Below are 21,884 nucleotides of genomic sequence, written 5' to 3' on the forward strand. Positions count from 1 at the left end.
GTTCAAGAAGCAAGAACAGAGCCATCCTGGGATTTGTTTCCTGCCTCTGAGAGGAAGAAGGTGGTCAGTAAGCCTTCCAAGAAATAAAACAATCAGCTGGGAGAGGATCCTTGTGCTTGAAGGACTCTGCCAGCATCCCCTAAGACTAATAAAGTACCTGCCTAAGAGCCCGACACATGCTGCTGGTCCCTCAACAAACAGAAGTTCCCTTTATTTCTTGTATATTGACAGAAATAATGGAAGAGTTTCACATGGTGACATATATTATACATGAAGTGATTAGTAAGCTTTCACTGATCAACATACATCATGTGAGCACTCAGAGAGAAATAAATCCTAGATAAATATTGGAGGACCAGGGAAGTAAAAGCAACCATCTAAAATGTCATCCCTATCTCCACTCACTCTCATACCATCATGTGTATTTGAATAGCATCTGTCACAATCTTAAATTATCTGTTCAGTTATATCCCAGAACCTAGAACAATGCCTGCCTAGCATATAGTATGTGTTCAGTTAATGTGTGTTGAATAAATACATACATATGTATAGTATTGAATGAATATATATTAAATCAATCAATGAAAGTATACTGTTAAAGGTCCTAAGATACAATAGGTAAGTTCAGAATATGAGTTGAAAGGACCTCTTTAAGGCCCAAGCTAAGCCATGCTCTGACTATGTAATCTTGAGTAGGTCACTTGATATCTCTTTGATTGATTTCTTCATCTATAACTAGCAATAATACCATTCTCACCAGGTTGTTATAAAAATTAAACCATTAAATACACATGAAAATAATGTGTAAACCGTAGACACCATGCAGATATGAAGACCTTTAGAGTGATAAAAAATAGGCACAGTGACATAATAGGATTATTGTGTATTTAAGAACCAAGTTTAGCATGGCTGATAGCCTGGGAAGGAGACCCTCATTCTGAGTTCTACTATTCCAAGTGGTCCTTTCAGTGTACTTCTTCCTGCTCTCAAAATGAGTGTGTTCTTCCCCCACCTACATTAGTGATGTGCACAAGTAACAGTCTTAACGTTTCTCTACCTCTTACTCATCCTTAAGACCCACTTCAGGTGTTGCTGCCTCCCAGAAGCCTTTGCTGATGATCCCCTGTGTGAACATCCTATGTACACAGCACACCCTAAGTTAGAGTTTTTCATCGGTAATCAGATGCATGTGTTTTTGCTTAGTCATCTGGGACTGAACCATAAACTCCTTGAGAATTATGTCTTTCTTCTGATTATGACCTGTACCTAGAACAGTGTCTGATACAAGAAATTCAGTAACTATGGAATGACTTAATATAAGTGAACGAGACTTAGAAAGGCTGATGTTTCTGTTGGTTGACATTGCAGAAAATCTCCTTACTCAAGCCAGTTAATAGTTAATCTTACAAAGACATTCTAATACCTGACTCACAGAACTTTAGGAATGTGTGTCCTTGAAGGGGTTAGAAAAATATCAAGCTAGGCATGACTGTTTATCTCTTAAACGATATTTCCCTCCCTTAATTTTCCTTATATGTCTCCTGTAGCAATAAACAAGGTCTCTCTTCTTACCATGGCATGAGTACAGCATGAACCACAAACTCCACACATTCCTCTTACTGAGGCAGCTGTACATGTTTTCCAAATGAAAAAAAAATATATTAGATGCAAGATGTAGAAGTCATCAGCAATTTTTTTTTAAGGTCCCAAAGATCCCTAGAGAAATTAACATTTGCAAAATCACTTTGAACTCTGGCATTCAACAGCTTTTTGGAAGTTCCATACAATGAAAAGTTCCACTCCCATAAAAGCAGAAATACCTTTCTGGGCTTATTTCATGTCAGAATGCAATAAGGTTCATAAATGTCTCTGTGAAGTTTGAGTGTAATAAAGTTCAGTCATAAAACATTGAATATGCGACAGGCTTCTAGACCAGTTGAAGTACTGACTGTGTTTAACAGGGCTCCCTTCACAGCATACTTCATCAGCAACAAGAAGAAACAGAAAACAGAGCCAGAAAAAAATCTATAAATACCTGCAAGACAACCATCAAAGGCTTTTTTACTCTTTTACAGATCAGGCTGAGGCAAGCTGACATTCACCATCACTCCACCCAGAGTACTTTCGTAGAAAGCGCTGCACTTCTGTCCCCAAAGAGCATGTAAAATCCACTTCTTATTTGGATCTGTCATTCAGCAAGTGGTAGATACTCTCCAAGAGCTTCAGCAGTAGCCTTTCCTACAAAATAAGTTTTTTTCTTTGGGAACCAAAGAAGCAGGTTCCTTCCACCTGTCCCAAGTTGTCTGTGTACCCCCTCTTGAACCCAGACCCAGTCCACCACCAAGCCTCTAGACCACAGCTGGAGCAATTATTGAGACATTAACAAAGCTCAGTGGGTAATTCCAGTTCGCAATTTGGGCCTGCAGGCTCAAGGATGTCTCTTTCCTAGAAATGACCACATCGGTCACCGAAGGGATTCCCTCTCTTTTCATGCTTCTACCAGACTGACAGAACTGCATCTACAGAATTTAAAGGAAAACTCCAGAATCACACCCAAATTGCATATTCTCACTTCATTTAGATTTCTGCTGAAATGTCTTCACCACATACAGCCCTATCCTGACCACCCTGATTAAAACAGCCCCCCAATTTGTCTATATCTCCTTACCCGATTTTATCTTTTTATAACTCGTATCACCCCTTCTCATATTTACTCGTTAGCTGTTTCTGTCTCCCCTCAGTAGAATATAAGCCTCCTGAGGGAAGGGACTTTGTCTGTTTCACCCACACATTGTTGTGTTCTCAGGGGTTAGAATTATTTCTAACACCTGGTTGATGCTTAAGAAATACCTGTTGACTTTAGTGTGAATGAATAGATGGTTGGATGAAAAAGATAGGACGTTGTGGACAAATGGTACAAAGGAAGGCTCAGGAAACCCATATTGCAGTCAGCCCATTTTGAAACACAGCATGCCTCTCTGTTGTCATTCCTGTTGGTCTCTCTGTCTGTGATGTCCCTACTCCCTGAAAAGGGACTTGTCCTTAAACACCCACTGCCAATTTCACCTGCTCTCTGGAGCAGCCTCAGCCCTCGCAAGGTAGAATCAGTCGTCTTCTCCTCTGTGTTTCAAATGCATTTTAAACTTACCTTCACAAAGTCTTTTGAACTAGGTTTCCTCCCTCCCCATTTGCCTCCTATAGAAGACAGTGTGTTTCCTAAAGACATGGCCTGGTAGTCACACACAGATGTTGATTGTCTAAGGTGCCTAGGATATATCCGTGAGCAAAGTAGCCAAAGATCTCTAACTTCATTAGAATTATTCTAATAAATGTGTTTTAAGTATTTGTTTTGAAAAATGAATTTTCTTCAGCAATATCTGTCGGTCTTCTCATCCATGAGCCTCAGTATTTCACTCGCTGCATCACATCTCTCAAGAAGGGCAGTTGCTTATTGAGTGGACAGTGAGAAAGGCATGTCTTCCTTTTCAGGGGCTTCTGCTATTAAGTGCCATTGCCGAGGTTAGACTGAGAAATCCAGATTTTAGTTGACAATCGAAAAATAAATAAATAAATGGAAGTGGGGAAATCAAAGAATTCCTTAGGAATAGAGTGAGGTCAGCAGCGTAAAATCTCCCACAACCTCAGGGCCACAAAAGATTGTTGAGGTAGAGGGCATTGATCTGCTGCTCATTCCAGCGCCATCCCTCCACCTACAGAAACTAGCATCGTGGCTGGTCCCACAACAGCCCTGAGAACTGCTACACCCTGGAAACTGCCCTGAGAATTTGCTACACCATGTGGGCATGAGACTTGGAAAAATCACTCCCAAGTAATGGCAACTAGTAGTTAAATTCATGTCATCACTTAGTTTGATGTGGAACTTTTTTCATAAAGCAGAAAACATTGAAGGAAGAGGGGTATTTTTGGTCTGCAGTATTTGCAAGTCAGTGGCTTTCAACATTGTCCAAGATGTTAGGAAATCGAATCTCTCTTGCATGGCCTCTATTCGTAATGGCTTGCTCTCTTCATCACTGACACCTCCTTCCCCTGTCAGTAAATTGTCAATACTCATTAAATCTCAAATCAGAACAGGTCGTGTGTTAAGCAGAAGTGGACTCTCAAAACAAAAAGTGAAGAAGTTTGAAATCAGAACTGTCCCATAAAATACAGGAATATGGACACCCTACCAATAAAAGAATGATCCAGTCTTATAACAGGCTTCTGCTGGGGAATATGGGCAACAAAATTAATCCTCTATCTACACATCCACTGAAAAGGCAATGCACTAGTCTCTAAATATTCAAACAGACATAAACTAAATACAATAACAAAATTTTAGAACTAGAAGGGATATTAACTCAGCCATCCTTCCAACTACAGCTTTCATCTTCCTTGTGAGTGAGTACCCAGCTTCTCCTTAAATATCTTCAGAGGAGATTACTCTTTGCTCATTTATCTTCAGACATCCTCAGACACCCCCTGAGGATGTTTCATAGCTAATGTTCAGTATCTGCAATGACATATACTGATGAAAAAAAGCAGGAACGAAGGAAAGAAGGAAATTTTAAAAGTCTGATTTCCAAATGTTTCTTCAGAAGAGAAGCCGGCAGTGAAACTGAATGGCCAACATCACTGACAAGGTAGGGGCTGTACAGGAAGCCGGATCAGGATGGCCATGCACAGCGCTCCCTGCTGTGTCTCATAATCACAAGAAGAACTCACAAGGGGTTAACTCAATCTGTGTAATGTTCTCAGAGGAGGAAAGAAATCACTTTCCCCCTATTTTTCAAGCTATTTACCTTCATGTCCCCTGGAATCTTTTAAATAGCATCACTTGAAAATCCAGTCTTTAAGCTGCCCTTGGCTCCAAGAATCGTTAAAGAATTTATAAGCTGTTTTCTCTCCTATCCCAGGAGCTACTGCCAGGGGAAGCAAAATCCAGACGTTTGCAACTCAACACCAGTGAGTGCCTGGCTAATGTGATCAATGAGGAGGCAGCAGTCACAGTCGCCTCGACAGGCGTGGATATTCTGCTCTAACTAATGCTAGCTCAGGGCACTCACCCAGCCCTTTTCCATCATGGTGGGGCTCTGGGCTTTGAGACTTCAGGCCCAGGTACCAATCCAGGCAAAGCCAACTTCTGATGTCTGCCAGGGCCTCTCTGGAAAGCTCAGGAGTACAGACTGTCTTGGGAGTCTTCTGATATTTCCTGCTGGTGACGTCCAAGCGATGATGGCAATGGCATGCAATGTCCACCCGAGGCCCTCAGGGTAGTATATAACCCTGTTGATGCAGTTCAAACAAACGTCCCAATTTAATCATCTACTGCTAGTGGTGGCATTTGGGATCTCATAAATCATGAAAAAACGCTTTTTCTGCATGAGCTCCTCAGAGAGTTTCCAACAACAGAGCTTCAGCCAGGTTGACGCAAAGCCAAAGAATTCTCTTTAGTCACCTGCTTGTGATGGCAAACCTGAGGAATCCTGAGTCTCGGGCAACATTCAGTGGCACAGTTACCACAGCAGTGCAGGCAGTCATTTGTTCTTGAGGGTCATCCTATTCCTCACCTTCCTGACCCTCAGGGAGGGAAGGATTTCTCAGTGAGGGCAGGAAGGGGACAGGCGACAATGGTCTATCTTTTAGGTTCTTTTATTCCTTTTATATTTTTAATTTTCCTTTTCTTCACCTAAAGTTTGTCTAAGAATCCCTGTGAAAAGTGAGGGTTTCTTGGAAACTTGAAAATCAAAATAAAATAGTAATCTCTACTCCTCTCCCTGACAAAAAAATAAAAGCATGTGCATTAAAGTGTGTATGCACACACATACACACAACTGATTGGCCTGAATCAGCTCTATTTTTCACCAGTCTTTTGCCTGCTTTATAGTCTTCATGAGGAGGCAAAAGATTTGATTCCTTAGCTGTAAGAACAACAATCCAGCCACAAGATCGTTAATCCAATTTATTTTATTTAGTTGGCAGGAAGAAGTGGTTAGGATGGCTTAGTTATTTCACTGACACACAGCCAAGAGCTTGCACGGGGCTGGGGATGTTTCAAAGAAAAGTATATAAAGATTCCTCAAGGAACCTTTGTACAAGAAAGTTGTAACACTGTAGTTGTGATAAGATGAATGGCCCACACCATAAAGACCATCAAGTCCCCAAACCTTGGTCATCTACTGTTATGGGCTATTCTCTACTTGCTTCATGTATATTCACCTTATCAAAGAAACTGTATAGGTACACTGAAAGCTGAAATAGTCTTTTGCTGCTTTTCTGTCTCTAGCAGCAAAATATGACAGTGAAGTATCTCAGTGACATCTTCCATAAGCCATACTGGGGACTTTGTAAAGGAAAATCCCATCTATGAAAGGCACATGTTTCTCTGAGATGAATTAAATGCATTCCTAGCTAGAAGAGTGGGTTGACATGTAGAATCAGAATCAAGAGCTAAAAGAGAAATAAATGGGAGTAGGTGCAAATGATGTGGAGCTTAAATAGTGAGCTTATTGGCACTGTTTCTACAATTATCCTAAAAAGCATCTTCATCCTCTGCCATGTGTCATCAAAACTCATTTCCTTTCCCTCCTGGACAGTAAATACAGTAAACTGTATTTTCCAGCCTCCCTTGTAGTTACATGTGACCATGTGATGGAATTTTAACCAGTGGAATGTTGGCAGAGGTGATGTGCACCACTTACAGACACAGCTGATAAAATGCTCCCAACTGCAGTCCTCTAGTTCTTTCCCCAATTATCAGAGGAAAGGAGAAGACTCTGTGGATGTAGAAGAGGTTGAAATCCAGAGACAGAAGAAGCCTGGGTTCTTGAATTACAACTGGAATATTCTCTACTAAATACCCAAAAGTTTCATGAGTGAGAAATAATCTCCTATTGTTTTGAGTCTGTTGTTCTAATATTGGGGTTGTCTGATATGTCAGTTAGCCTACCCTAACTAATGCATCCTATGAAAGCAGATTTCTCTTCTGTGGCCAGTGACATGAGTGTACATCCTGGGTGCAGTTTGGTGTGTATTATTTTCTATCCTCCAATGATTCATCTGGCTCTTATCCAATTATTTTCATTTAGTACTCTACAGAAAACCCTCTTCCTTTCTTCTAGGCATTTCTACAGCTTTCTTGAAACTAAGTATGGTTATGAATAACATTTTAAAAATATCTATGTTCTGTAAGCCTCATCTTAAAACTATTAGTAGGGAGGAAGTGGTTGGGAGTGGAGGTGGGAGAAGGGGGTTGGAAGCATAAAATCCATATAGAAGAGCCATTCCTGAGAGAAAGTCAAAAAAATCTCCTGATCTTTAGCATAGAAGTCAATGATGAACTACTCTTCTTACTGAAAGAAACTATGGACCAGAATCCAAGATTCAGCTCAATACTAATGAAAAATGATTTGGCCTGCCGTCCTATTTTGGACAAAGGAAGGAACAGACATGTATCTTCTACTTTGAGAACAATTGGAATTGCACATATTATTCCAAGAGGCAAACCATCCATTTTATGAAAAAGAGAAAGATGAAAACAGGGAACATTTGGGCTTGTGAAGACAATGGTTGTTACCCAGAGCCCACCATTTACTCAGTTTTTCTACGACAGAGCATGCATATCACTTGTTGGGGATAGAAGATGGGAGGAAACAAAAAAGATTCAATAAGACACAGGGCTTTTATAACTACTAAGCAGTGCCAGTAAAATTTACTCTTGATCCAGTTTACTATAAGCTTCATGTCCTTAACACCATAATAAATGATGAGGTTAACAGAATGTCTATAAACATAAAATCCTCCTCAGAAAACAATTTTTTTCAGTGACAGAGAACTCAGATTCTTGGACAGAATTCTCACTGGGAGCCAACTCAGCCTGATATGTTGGCATCTCTCAAACATCAGGAGTCAACAAAGTGGTTCGCCTTAAGGACTTGGCCAGAGCTGCAGCTAAAGTTCATCAGGCTTTGAGGGAGATTTTTTGTCTAAGAAAACCAAATTCTGAGTGCTCCCATTGTGAACCTGGGATGACAACATGCAAAGTAATACAAGGAAATATCTTTTATTTCCTTTTCATTCCCATGGGAAAAAAAGTGACCTGTCCCATTATTTTGCTATTTCTTTTTAAGTGTTTGCAAACTTATTCCATTGTCAATGGGGGAGGAAAGATAACATGAATTAGACTCTCATTTGGTGAGATGGCTGTTCTCTCCATGCACATCTTCTTCATTTGGTTATCACACAGAGACTGTTTTCTATGGTTTATATCTAAGTCCAGCTCTGAGAAAGTTTGATGTGAACTTACCTCCAGGTATCTCCATCTCTCTTTATGGTTCTTAGTAAATGTTTCAATTTGATAATAGATGATTTGGGACACCAATGATTGAGAGAGAATCCAAGCAGTCCAAAGTACTGAGGGGTCTCTCCTGAAGAATTAGATACACAGCCATTTCCCTCCAGATGCTTTATCAGCAGTCACGCTGAACTTGAGCAGCATCTTCTCTGAGACACACTACTTATTAAAAAACCCTGAGGATTGCATTGCACGGGGCTGATAAGAATCAGATGATGACTTAAGAAAAATGTTCATGCCATGAACTGTTAAATGATAAACTGAAACATTTAAAATTTTTGAGTTTATTTGAACAAAAATTGATTCAAATCTGGCGGCAGCCAACTGGAAGTAGTTAAGAGTGCTCCACCAGCAAAAGTTGGGGAGAGACTTTTGTAGAGAAAAGGTAAAGCAAAGTAAGAAAATTATTGATTGGCTGTTGCTTAAAGACTAGTTGGCTGTTTGTGATTGGCTGTCCTTAGTGTTTTGATTTCTTAACCTTGAGGCATTTATAGGCTTAGATTTTAGTTCGCGTATGTAGGTTGCCACACCATTAGAGCCACATCAGTCTGATGGCCTCCTTGTGTAATTAATTTAACAATATACACAGAAAAGAATGAGGAGTTTAATGGTGGATTGTCCCTGGGAGGAAGGGTTATCAATAGCTTTTATTTCCCTCATTTTGCTAATCTGTATTTTATTTTTAAGCAATGAAAATATATTATTTGGACAATAATATTGGTATCATAAGGAGAGAAACATTTACTCTTTTGCACTTTATTTTGTACTTTTCTAAGAGGAAACTTGGAATATGACTGCTTGTGAACTGATACCTGCATTCTCCTAGCTCAGGAAGAGGCAGTGTGCTTAAGAAGGGTGAGAAATAGCTGGCTTTAATAAATGTAGTCAAGACCAGTATACCCTTGGTGGGCTCAGGCTGCAGGTCAGATTCTTTGTCTGTGCTAGCACCGGGGCGTGGCTTGGAATTCTGTTTTTGTCTGCAGCTTTAAGGAAAACCTGTATGCTTTCTCTAAATGCATGCAGACACATCCAGTCATCCAAACTAAAATCACATCCAGAATGGAAGGCATCCAGGAAAAGGTCATTTTGGGTCCTATAGGTTCTGAAGTCACACACACACACACACAAACATTTTTGAAGGAAAGTGAAATGGATGTTAAACACCAGTAAAACTTTGGAAAGATTTCCACTACAGTCAGGCAAAAGATAGAGGTGCCACTTTCACCACTTTTAGTGCCATTGTACCAGAAGACAAGCCAAAATAATGATAACAATAATAATAAAAGATATACATGATTTAGAAAGGAACAGAAAAGACTGGCCCCATTTTCAGATGCCGTGATAGTGAGCATAGAAAATCCAACTACAAACAAGTACAAGTAATAAGAGAATGCAGCAGAATTGCTAGATATATATCAACACATAAAAATCAACAGTTTTTTAAACTAGTATTTTTAAGTAGACTTATTGTGGTGATCATTTCACAATATATACAAATACTGAATCATTATGTTGGATACGTGAAACTAATGTAATGTCATATGTCAATTATGTTCAATAAAAAAGTCAGCAGTATTGCTATTCATTACCAACAATTAGAAAATGGTATCAAGATAATATACCCGATAGTGACAAATACTCTAAGGAACCTAGAAGTGCAAGTAATAAAAGATGTGTAAGATTGTTGGAGAAAATTAGAAAAAGACAAAAATAAAAATTAAAAACCTGATTAAATGGGAATAGTAATCATGCCTGTTGGGCCAAGGTAGATATCATAATTTAAATTATAAAATACAGAACTAAATGGTGTATAATACTATGCTTCATAATGTGTTGGATGCAGCTAAAGCAGCACTTAAAGAGAAATTTATAGTCTTAAGTACATGTATTGGGGGAAAAAGAAATAAAACTTAATGTGGTGGTAAGCACCCACTTAAGAAAAAGTAGAAAAAGAAATTATAGCAGAAGTTAATGCAACATAAATAAACATATAAAAGAGAGGATCAACAATTCCAAAGTTGGTTTGTTTTATGGTTTTGAACTTTAACTTGAAAATAGCCTCTACTAAGACTGAACAAGAAAAAAGAAAGCAAGCACTAATAATTAATATTAGGAATGGATAATTGGATATAACTAAAAGTACTACAGATATTTAAAAGATAGTAAGAGTATTATAAGTAATTTTATGACAACATATCTGAAAACTGACTTGAAATAGACAAATTTCTAGAAAGAATATATCTCACCAAAGCTGATTCAAGAAAGATAGTCTATTAAAAAAATAAATCAGCAGTTACAATTTTTTTGACCAAAAAATTCATCAAATGGTTTTACCAGCAAGTTCTGTCAACTGTTCAATAAACAAGTAATTTCAACCTTAAATTCTTCCAGAGAATAGAAAAGGGGGGAGGGGCCGTTCCTCATTTTATGAAGCTAAAAAACGTTGATGCCAGCATTTGACAAGCCAATCCTTCTCATGAACAGAGATGGAAAATTCTTAAACAAAATATTAGCCAACCAAATCCAAATATAAAAAGGACTGTGTGCCATGATCAAGTTGGGTTTATCCTAGGAATATATCCTCTGTGGTAACCTGCAGGAAAGCAAAATATATGGATACAGATGCAGGGAGGTAGGGTATTTGGTGTTGGGAGTCTGTGGAAGTTCTCTTCTGAGTGCTTCAACTTTTTTCTGGTGAATTAGGGCAAAATGTTGTTGGGTAAACATGCAGTTAGAGGAGAAACTCTTGGAGATTTGAGAAGGGAAGAAGGTATAAAATAGTCTTCTAGGAGAATGGGAGAGTAAATGGGATATACTGTAATTGCATTGAAGCCCATCTGAGGTTCATGGTCATGAATTTAAAGATTATTTACTAGAGGCCCCAGCTTGTGCAGGTTTTTAAAAAGAGGTCTAAGGATAAAGAGGGAAGAAACAAAACTCTCATTACTTACAGATAATATGATTATTCCTATAGAAAACCCAAAATAGATTACAACATCAATATATAAAAGTCAATTGCGGGACTTCCGTGGTGGCACAGTGGTTAAGAATCCTCCTGCCAATGCAGGGGACACAGGTTCGAGCCCTGGTCCGGGAAGATCCCCCGTGCCGCGGAGCAACTAAGTCTGTGCACCACAACTACTGATCCTGCGCTCTAGAGCCCGAGAGCCACAACTACTCAGCCTGCATTGCCACAGCTACTGAAGCCCGTGCACCTAGAGCGCATGCTCTGCAGCAAGAGAAGCCACTGCAAGAAGAAGCCCGCGCACCACAACGAAGGGTAGCCCTCGCTCGCCACAACTGGAGAAAGCCCGTGCACAGCAATGAAGACCCAACGCAGCCAAAATAAATAAATAAATAAATAAATAAATAAATAAATAAGTAAATAGAATGCCAGCTAAAACTAAATAAAATAAAAAAATAAATAAATAGAATGGCAGTTAAAAAAAAAAAAACTTACACACAAATGTTCGTAGCAGCATTATTCATAATAGCCCAAAACTGGAAAAAACCCAAATGTTTAAAAAAAAAAAAAAAAGTCAATTGCATTTCTGTACACTAACAGCAAAAAGATGGAAAATGTTATATAAGATCCCATTGAACAAAACAAAAACTATATATATATATATAAAATCTTGCAATAAATCTGACAAAAGTATAGATTTTTATGGAAAAATATAAAACTTTATTGAATGATATTAGAGAAGACCTAAGTAAAAGGAGTGACATAACATATCCATGAATAGGAAGAATCATTATCGTAAAGAAGTTCACCTCTAAGTTGATGTATAAATTCAGTGTAATGCTAAATAAATCCCTATAAAGAGATGTTGTTGGTGAAAAGGCAAAGGATAGACCCTATCAGAAGTGAAGATTTATTTTCATGGTATAATAGTTAAAAGGATGTGGTTCTAGCCCAGGGATAGACAAATAGATTAACAGAATAAAAGAGAATGTTCAAAACCAAACACAGACATATATGGATTTTTAATTTATAGCAGATCACTGGAGAAAGGAAGACACAGTTCAAAAAATAGTGCTGAGACAGCTAGCTATCCAGATGAAAAGAAAATTTAATTTCCCACATTATACCATACATAAAAACATCCACATAAGGACTTAAATGTAAAAAGAAAGTTTTAAAATGTATTTTGGAAAATCTAAAAGATCATTTTTATGACACTGAGATACAGAATATTTTTCTAAATAAGATGGATAATGCATTGAAAGCGAAATATTTGAATTCACTAAAATTATACAGAAATTTCACACATTTCTATATGATAATGTGTCTGGGTTCCAGCGTTCAATATAGTTGAATCAAGAGACTAAGGAAAAATTGAAATAGGCCATAATTCTAGCTTATGTTAGAAACTATTCTACAGTAGGGTCATGGATACAATAGAAATGTTTCTCTCCCTCCTTTTGGTAAGATCGAACAGCTTGTGTTCCAAAAGGCAATGTATTAGAGACAAAGGAGAGTTAGAGAAAGAAATATAGATGTACCTTGGTAGCAGTTGAGAAGACATAGAGATGTCCTTGAGAATCCAAATTAAGGAAGCAAGACCTAGACCATGAGCACAGCCGCTGAGAACTGAAAGAGATGACTTTCAAGGAACAACCAAAGAGAAATGGACAGATGATAGGCTGAATATGAATAGATGGAAAATAAATTCAGCAGGGATTGGTCAACCCTTTACTCAAGTCTTCCTCTGCATTTCCTAACTTCTCACAGCTGACAGCCCCAGCCCCAGTACACACCAAAGGAACATCAATTCATGGCAGTTTCTGCAGTAATTCTAGCAAGGGCAGAAAAGAGTTAACCTCAACTCCGCCATCCCTCAAGGCTTAGACTTCAACCACTTACTCAGGCATAACCAATGTTTTTTTTTTTTTCACATCTTTATTGGAGTATAGTTGCTTTACAATGTTGTGTTAGTTTCTGCTGTACAACAAAGTGAATCAGCTATATGAATACATATATCGCCTCCCTCCCACCCTCCCTATCCCACCTCTCTAGGTAGTCACAAAGCACTGAGCTGATCTCTCTGTGCTATGCAGCAGCTTCCCACTAGCCATCCATTTTACATTTACCAATGGGTTTTTATTTGGCTTCTTAAAGTCCCCTCCACTGCTCAGACCCAGGACCCAACCAGCCCCACCTCTAAATCAGAGACCACCTTTCCCTCTACCACCACCTCGCCCCACCACTCTGTAGTTCTGACCAGCTTCTAGTATTAGTAGCTAAGCCCTCCTGGGGCCCACTGCCCCACCTACCAAATGCCTAGAGCTAAAGCCTGTCTCCTTTTGCTGCCAGCATATACCACATGGACCCTCTTAACTATTCCAAATGCCTCATTACTCATGGAGGAACTTTCTGTCAAAGGGAGGACTTGCTTTGAGGAGGAATACATTTAAGCCAAAAGGAGAGGCTGCATCTCTGAGACTGTAGTCCAAGGCAACAGTGATAGAACTCATAGATCCCAAAACTCAGTCTGCCCTACCCTAGTCCCAGAGCATCCCACTGCTTTCAAGAGAACTGATTCTTCAGATATGAGATATTTGCCTGGGATAAAGACTTCTGATTCACACATCCGGGGATGCAGATGCAGTACACCACAGCTGACTCAACTGGTTATCTTCAGAGTTGGAATATCTCACCTTGTGTGTCTGCAAGCCAGCTGCCAGCTCATCAGGACCAGTTATGAGAGGGAAAAACATATTTTCCAAAAATGTTTCTAAGTGTTCACATGGATAGCTGCCCTTGCTTGTTCTTCTGAGTACTCAGGACATGAGGAGCCATAAAAACCATCTGGGACCACCTCAATGATTGGCTCTCCAGAGAAACTGATGGTATGAAAAGGTAAAAGAAAATTATGGAGACCAGCTGAGCCTTCATGGAAGTATCACCTTGGATCTGTACCAAGAGTTAGACGTTTGTCGAAGTATATAAATTACTCTCCAGCCTCCAAGACAAAGGCATTGTCTTCAGAGCCTGTGATGGCCCTAACCAATTGAGTGAAATAAGCAGAGTCTGATTGTTTACTATGAGCTGGCCCCTCCTCCACTGTTCTTTTTATCATGGGATCCAGTGTCCCCATGTTGATCCTACAAGCCAAGTTCCTTATTGCATCATCCCACATTGGTCTGCCTTCTCTAGGCAGCACTTCAAGTTCTGGACCTCTTATTTCCTCCTCTCAAAACTTACAAGTCTTGGGTTTCCCTTGCTTTGTTTGTTAATTTCAGCATGATTTTTTTTGGTCACCTACCATCATCCAGGCACCATACTAGAGTCCAAAGTACAATAAATTAGATATGTTCCTTGTTCTCAGGAACTAAAATAGTTCAATTTCCCAAGGAACATGTGAACATCTAAACCTATACTAATGCATTAATTCATATTTCAGGTTTTATTTATTCCACAAATATTTTACTTATTTCTATATTCTACCCCTGGGTGGTTCAGCTTGGAAGTACTGAACTCTAGTGCTTGGTGGCTGGGGAGCGGGGGAGGGGTTCAGAGACATAGCAAGTAGTGATGTCTAGAAATTCAAATAGAGATTTTAAGAGAAAGTCAGGTCTGGATATGAGCATGAATGTGGCTACCCTGGCAGAGAAAAAAGCTGAGAACTGCACCCTGGACACATCCAACATTTAAAGTGTATGAAGAAAAAGTGAATTCAAAGATGATGACCGAGAAAAAGTGCCAGTCACAGAAGAAGAATCACATGAGTGCAGTTTTGAGACAGCATCAGCACCCCCAGTTTATAACACGTGGCCATTTTAACAATGCCTTCCAACCATCTTGGGCACACGGACCTTTATTTCCCTTAAATTATACCCCATAGGTGAACAACCACCTGATCTAGAAGTGAGTTGGGCCCGCCTACTGTCTTTCCTAATGGGGATGTTACCAGAGGTTGAAGATTCAGGAATGGGCCAAATGGACTCCCCAGGGAACTGTGCCTCAGGAACGAGGGCAGGGTGAACCCTGTGCCAGGAGTTTGGATTTCAACTGTTGGCTGCAAATGTGTGCCACTTCCCGATGGAATGCTACAGTTCTCTGACCTACCCTCAGCTCAGCACAGGTCACAGTTCACTGCAGTTTCCTAATGTGTTTCTGTGGATGTTTGGGATCAAGAAGCATAGAGTCACAGAATAGCTGGGCAGGATTTAAAGAGAATTGCCAGAATTCAAGGTTCTCATTTTATGCAGGAGGAGGCTGAGTTCAGAGATTATGAATTTGACCAGGGTTACATGGCAGTTTAGCAGAGTGGTTAAGCAAACAGGCTTCAGACTCACAGTGCCTGGGAACTTAAGCTGTGTGCCTTGGGCAGGTCCCTTAAAGTCACTATGTCTCAGTTAACTCTTCTTTAAAGTGGAATGAGAATAATATCTGTATCACAGTTTATTCCTAATATAAATAGTCTAATGAATGTAAAGCCCTTAGCGTAACAAGTAGCATAAGGAGGTACAGCTGACTCTCAAAGCCAAGTCTTCTGACTCATGGGTTAGAGCTCCTTCCCTGAGCCCCACTCCCTTCCTTATAGAGACAGGTTAGAAATGAATGTACAGAGGCATTGCACATGTATGAACTCATCACTAGAGCACCTGAGTTATGCATCCATTTTTTTTTTTTTAACAAATATCAGTTGGGCATCTGTGTACTGGGTGCTGGAGTGTCCATACTGAACAAAACCCACTAAGGAGAGAGAAGAATGTGCCCTACAGTAGCCAAGGGTAAGGTGGATTTGCATAAAGAGTAGAAAGAGTCAATAGAGGCAAGGAGATGAGGTGGGAGAGTCTTGCCATAATCTAGGCATGAGGCATTGAGGTCCTGGATGACCAATGGGTAGCAACTTTCAGCAACTTTCAGACCTCTCACCTGGATGTCCCTGGTGAGAATGGGGATTAAGGGAAAGACAAAGGAATTGACGTGAGTGAGAGCATGAGACTCACCCTGACACATTATTATAGTTACTATACTATTGTTACTGTACTTCTATGCTATAGTTATTATAGCTATTATAGTAATGTGTCTGTGAAATCTTAGATTTATGTGTTTCTGACAAGCAGTTTGCTTCCAGAATTCCAAAGTGAAGCCAGCTGGTACTCCATACTCAAGGAAACGTCACTTACTGCTTGATGCCCAGAACAGGACGGGTGATTCATATTAAGCTCTTGTCCAGGGTCTTACACATAACTGGGGGAGGCCCACAGTTACTACTGTCAGAGCTTCAGCAATGGGATCAGTTTAGCCAGACTGTCTAAGGCCATCTGCCTTTCTCTCCTGCCAAATTCACTGAGGACGTGCTGGATCTGGTTTGGACAGTAACATAGTGAGGAGAGCAGGGCTGAGCAAATGGACAAATGTTTCTTTTCTGCAGGAATGTGTATTTGGCTCTGGGGGCTGTGGCTGTCCATTAAGATCCACGCTTGGTCTCAGACAACACCTTGAGCTCCTCGGCCTCCGTGGGCCTATCTCCACATGCCAGGATTCCAGGCTAAATCACCGTCCTGCTAACGGCACCAGGCAGAAATGTCCACTGGCCCATTAAGCCTTGTCACCTAAACACTGCCCACCACAGTCACCCTGTCCCTTTTGTGGCCCTGCCTTTCCCCCCAGGCCTGCCCTTCTCTCCAAGAAAGGGAGAATGGTTAGCAACTTTCAGAAACTAAAACAAACACCAACGTTTGCCAACATTAAGCTCTGCTGCACAGCTAAATGGACCATAAACTTTCAGGACCTGGAACAAAACTTCAATTCAACCCCCTCCTACAGGTGCTGTGGGCACAAAGACTGCACAGTATATTCTGCCCTGGAAAACAGTCTCAAATTATTTTTGTAAAAAAAGGTTGCCTGGAAGAAAGTTTCATCTTGTGCTTAGAAAAATAAGCCCGGAGCAATGCAGCCTCTTTCTCTCTAATCTCAGTTCCCTGAGACAGTCTCACCCCACCTGGAAGCCCTCTGGAGATGCTGAAGAAGTGAGACATCTTCTCCTGGGTTTCCAAGGTTTCCTCTAGGGAGAGGCACATGTCTACCACTCCTGCCTGCAACCTACCACGTTGTGCAAGGCACACAGTCAGGATCAAGTGACATTAGTGGAAAGCACGGGCCTAAGAGCCAGAGGTCTGGGCTCTCGTTCAGGTCCACCGTCACTTCCTTGGTGACCTTGGCATGTCACTTCATTCCTTGGGTTTCACTTTCCTCATCCAAAACGCTCAGGATTTGGACTTAGGTCCCTTCTGGCCCTAAAACTCTGAACAGAAGTGGCATCGATAGAGTAAATAGAGTAAGCAGATACATTTTTTGCTTAAACCAGAAGAGATGTATGAATACAAGGGTAGCTACTAATAATTATGCCTGGCATCAGCCAAGACTGTGCTGGGGAACCAGGACCCCTAGCTATTGCAGTCCTCAGTGCCCCACACTGGGGACTGCCCAGAGAGCACCAGTGGCCCTTTCTCCTACTAAATCTTTTGCACCCAAGGGTTCAGTAAAAGAGGAACCGGGGAAGTTCTGTGTCCAGTCCCTTTCCTCCATTCTCTAACTGCTTCTCACCCATTCCCTTCCCTCTCTTCACTCACCCCATCCTGGGCTCACCATGTTCTAAGTTAACTTGGCAGCAAGGCAGAGTGATTGGGGGCCAGCTTCTGGTCTCAGACTGCACGGATCCAAATCACAGTTTCATAATTTACCATGTGATCTTGGGCAAGTTACTTAAACTCTCTAAAGTATAGGCTTTCAAGTGTTTCTAAACTGCAATTTACAGTAAGAAATATATTTAATATAGTGCAGTAACATACACATTCATATAAATTGAAACAAAAGTTTAATAAAACAATACTTATTTCTGATTTGTTCTAAGTACTTAGCACTTGTTTGATTGATTCTATTCTCTCTATATATATTTTTCTATAAATTTATTTATTTCATTTTTGGCTGCGTTGGGTCTTTGTTGCTGCGCGTGGGCTTTCTCTAGTTGTGGTGAGCGGGGGCTACTCTTCGTTGCAGTGCGTGGGCTTCTCATTGCGGTGGCTTCTCTTGTTGCAGAGCACAGGCTCTAGGTGCGTGGACTTCAGTAGTTGTGGCTCGCAGGCCCTAGAGCACAGGCTCAGTAGTTGTGGCACACGGGCTTAGTTGCTCCACGGCATGTGGGATCTTCCCGGACCAGGGCTCGAATCCATGTCCCCTGCATTGGCAGACGGATTCTTAACCACTGTACCACCAGGAAAGTCCCTCTATATATATTTTTATAAGTGCTAGTCATGGCCGGCTCAGTCAATTTCATGATCTACTAATGGATTGAGACCCACCCTTTGAAAAGCTCTAAGCTTTCATTTCTTCGTCTGTAAAATGAGGATAACAATAATATTATCTTTCTCACGGAGTTGTTATGAAGATTGATGAAAATGTTCATATATTGTAAAATTGTTTGGCTTGGAATGTAATAAGTGCTCCGTGAATATTAGATATTATTATGATTGAGGGCAGGGCATTGACAGGAAATAAATCTTGTCATACCTCAAGTACAAGAGGGATAGTCCCAGCAATCATGCCCCTCATGAACCTGAATCAAATGGATTTCCCCATGGGGCATGCATAACATCAAGCAAGTCTGAATTTAAACTTCTGTCATGGTGGCAGTTATGTGAACACATGATGCTTGACATGTGGTGGCAGCCATTTTGCAACCATGAGGTGACACACCTGAGGAAGGAAGAACAAAATGATGGAAAGGGCCTGGGTTTTAATGATAGTATTGAGTTGCTGAACCAATGCTGGATCTTCTACCTCATTCTTTCTCCTTTTTAAATCAATAAAATCCTCTAATATTTAAACTTCATTTTTATGCATACCGGCTAATAAGATCCAAGTGATATCCTTTCCCACACCAGCAGGAAATGTCCCCACATATAAATTGCCCTTCAGCTTGAGAATGAGCATTCCCTAAAACCTCACTGAAGTCCAGGACTCTGAAACCACAAAGATACTGCAAGTAGAAAATTCCCCTTTGGTTCCTAGAGCTTGTCTCTTTCTATCATGCCTGCAAGGCTCGTGAGAATACATGGAACACCTCAGGCCTCTAATTTAGCCATGGCCAAAGGTACCACTGTGCTCCTTCGGGGGAAAGATGAGGGACTCCAGAACCTGACCTCTTCTCAGTGGAGATGCCACTGACTCTCTTGGTTGCTGACAGCTGACTGAACCTAGTCTACGATGAGGAGAAGCCTGTTTCAAGATGCAAGGCTAGGCTCACCCTGGCCACTCAGTGGCTAGGAGAGAAAACAACTTATAAATTCTCCAATATTACTTGGCCCAGAAGACAATTAGCTTGCTGGCTGGCTAACTTTGCAACTACTTTTAGTTAAGAGTTCCAAGAGACTAGAAGGTGAATAACCTGCAAGATGTCCTAACACCGAGGACAGAGGAGAAAGTTATTTCTACTCTCCTGTGCCCTTGGTGGCTCTTTTCCTGCTCCAGGGCAAGTTTGCACATGACGATGAGTGGTATCTGACGGCTGATCCTGGCACAGAATGTGAGCAGATGACAGTTTAGGGCTTGAACCTTCCATCTGAATCATTAGTGATTCCTGCCACTGATTCCAGCCAAGGGAGTCCAAATCTGTCTTTTCTTTCCCTTATCCTGTAAACTTTCCCTTATTTTAGTCTAAAATACTATGCCAGCTCAGTAATTCTGACAGCCACACACTGAATTTTGAACCTCTTAGGTTTCCAAATAATTAAGATAGAGAATGAGTTCAGTGAAATATGGTCAGATTAAAATAACCAATTCAGTATTATTGCAGGAAAAGAATTCAGCCCGAGTCTAAGATAAGTGCTTAGCCCAGGGCCTTCAGCAGACATATGCTAAGTGTTAAGTTGTTTTTTAAAGGTACTCTTAAAAGGGCATTTGATAAATAAAGGGGAGATGGAAACAAATATTTATCAAGCACCTATTATCTATCAGGCACTACATACACATTCTTTCATGTATATTGTACAAAATACATATATCCTAGCTGTTGTCATTTCCATTTTTGAAAAAATGAAAACTAAAAATAACTTGCCTAAGATCATAAAGCAAGTAAATATCAGAATTAGTATTTAATGCTTGGCCTTCCTCATGCAGGAGTTCATGCTCCTTCAGCCACACTACTCTGTCCTCCCAGGAAGAGTAAGTGATGGAAGAGAAAGTAAAGGGGTGGAAAAAAGAGAAAGGGGAAGAATAAAAAAAAAAAAAGGAAAAGAAATGGATAGAAATAAGAAATGAGAAAGGGAAGGGGTGCAAAGGAAGAGAAGGAAGAATGGGTGATGACCACCTTGGCTTTTTAGCAGAATTTGATGATTCAGAACTTGAAATGTAAAGTCCCTCTGGATTCCCTGGGGGAACCAAGACAATTGTAGGACTGTTCTTCCCAGTGTCCCGAGTGCAAATGCCTCCAGGGAATTTTCCAGCTACTGGCAGCAAGAACTGGGAACCCAGACTATCTTCTTACTCAGTCATGACCAAAAAAAGGCTCCACAGAGTTTCTGATGGTACTAAAGGGGTGATCCCTTAATTTACAGTTACCAAAATGGAAGCATTTTCAGACCTGCCAATACTGGATCTCACTTCTCTGGCCCAGGCCTTCCATTGAGTCTTTTAGCTGCAATGAGTTGGTGTTTAGGATTTAAAAAAAGGGATCAAACATATGTTTACTTTATGTGTTGATTATTAAGCTACTTCAGCTCTAAACTCCAAAGTCACCCTTCATTCTTGGCCTTGTGACAACTGGGGCTGGGCCTCTACAAACTACATTTCTGCTTTGCCAGCTGGATTGCCATTAGGGTCTGTCAGTAGGGGGCACTAGAGATATACTGGAAGGCAGGAAGGGATTGCAGGGGTTTGCTCCTTCCTATTTTCTTGCTGGTCCTGTCAGCATTACCCCAGCAGCAGCTAGTACCAGTTTTTCTCTTCACTCCCAGAACCAGCTTCAGCTCGTTCCAGTGATAGCAACTGCCAGTTGCACCCCTTCCCCAGCTGTCCATTCCCTGCTCTGAGGGTCCCTCCTCTGAGTTCCCAAGAAGCCTGCTCCAGCCAGCCAGGCAGCACCCCTCCTGATTTGGGTTCCATCTCTGCAGGGCCATCCTCCAAGCTTCCAGATCCTAATGACCATATCCTCTACCCTTTGTTCCCTCAGCCCCAGGGTAGTGGTTGCTTCCTGGGATTGCTACCTCCGTGATACCTCTGTGTTCCTCCTTCACGTTTTCAGTCCTTCAATTCCCTATATTAAACATCCTTTATTAGAAAAACCAATGGGTATATATTTTTTGGACTGACCCTTGTCTGATTTATTATCATTCTTGTCTCCATCCAAGACAATGCTAAGTGATATTCTGAGATTGCACTGCATATAACTTCTGATAAAGATGTGATTCCTTTAGGAATCCAAAAGCACCACTACTCACATATTTTTGGATCTGTCTCCTCAGGCAAGCGGAACAAAAGCAAAAATAAACAAATGGAACCTAGTCAAACTAAAAAGCTTTG

Source organism: Balaenoptera musculus, chromosome 2 (assembly GCF_009873245.2).
Source record: "Balaenoptera musculus isolate JJ_BM4_2016_0621 chromosome 2, mBalMus1.pri.v3, whole genome shotgun sequence".
Taxonomy (NCBI): Eukaryota; Metazoa; Chordata; class Mammalia; order Artiodactyla; family Balaenopteridae; genus Balaenoptera; species Balaenoptera musculus.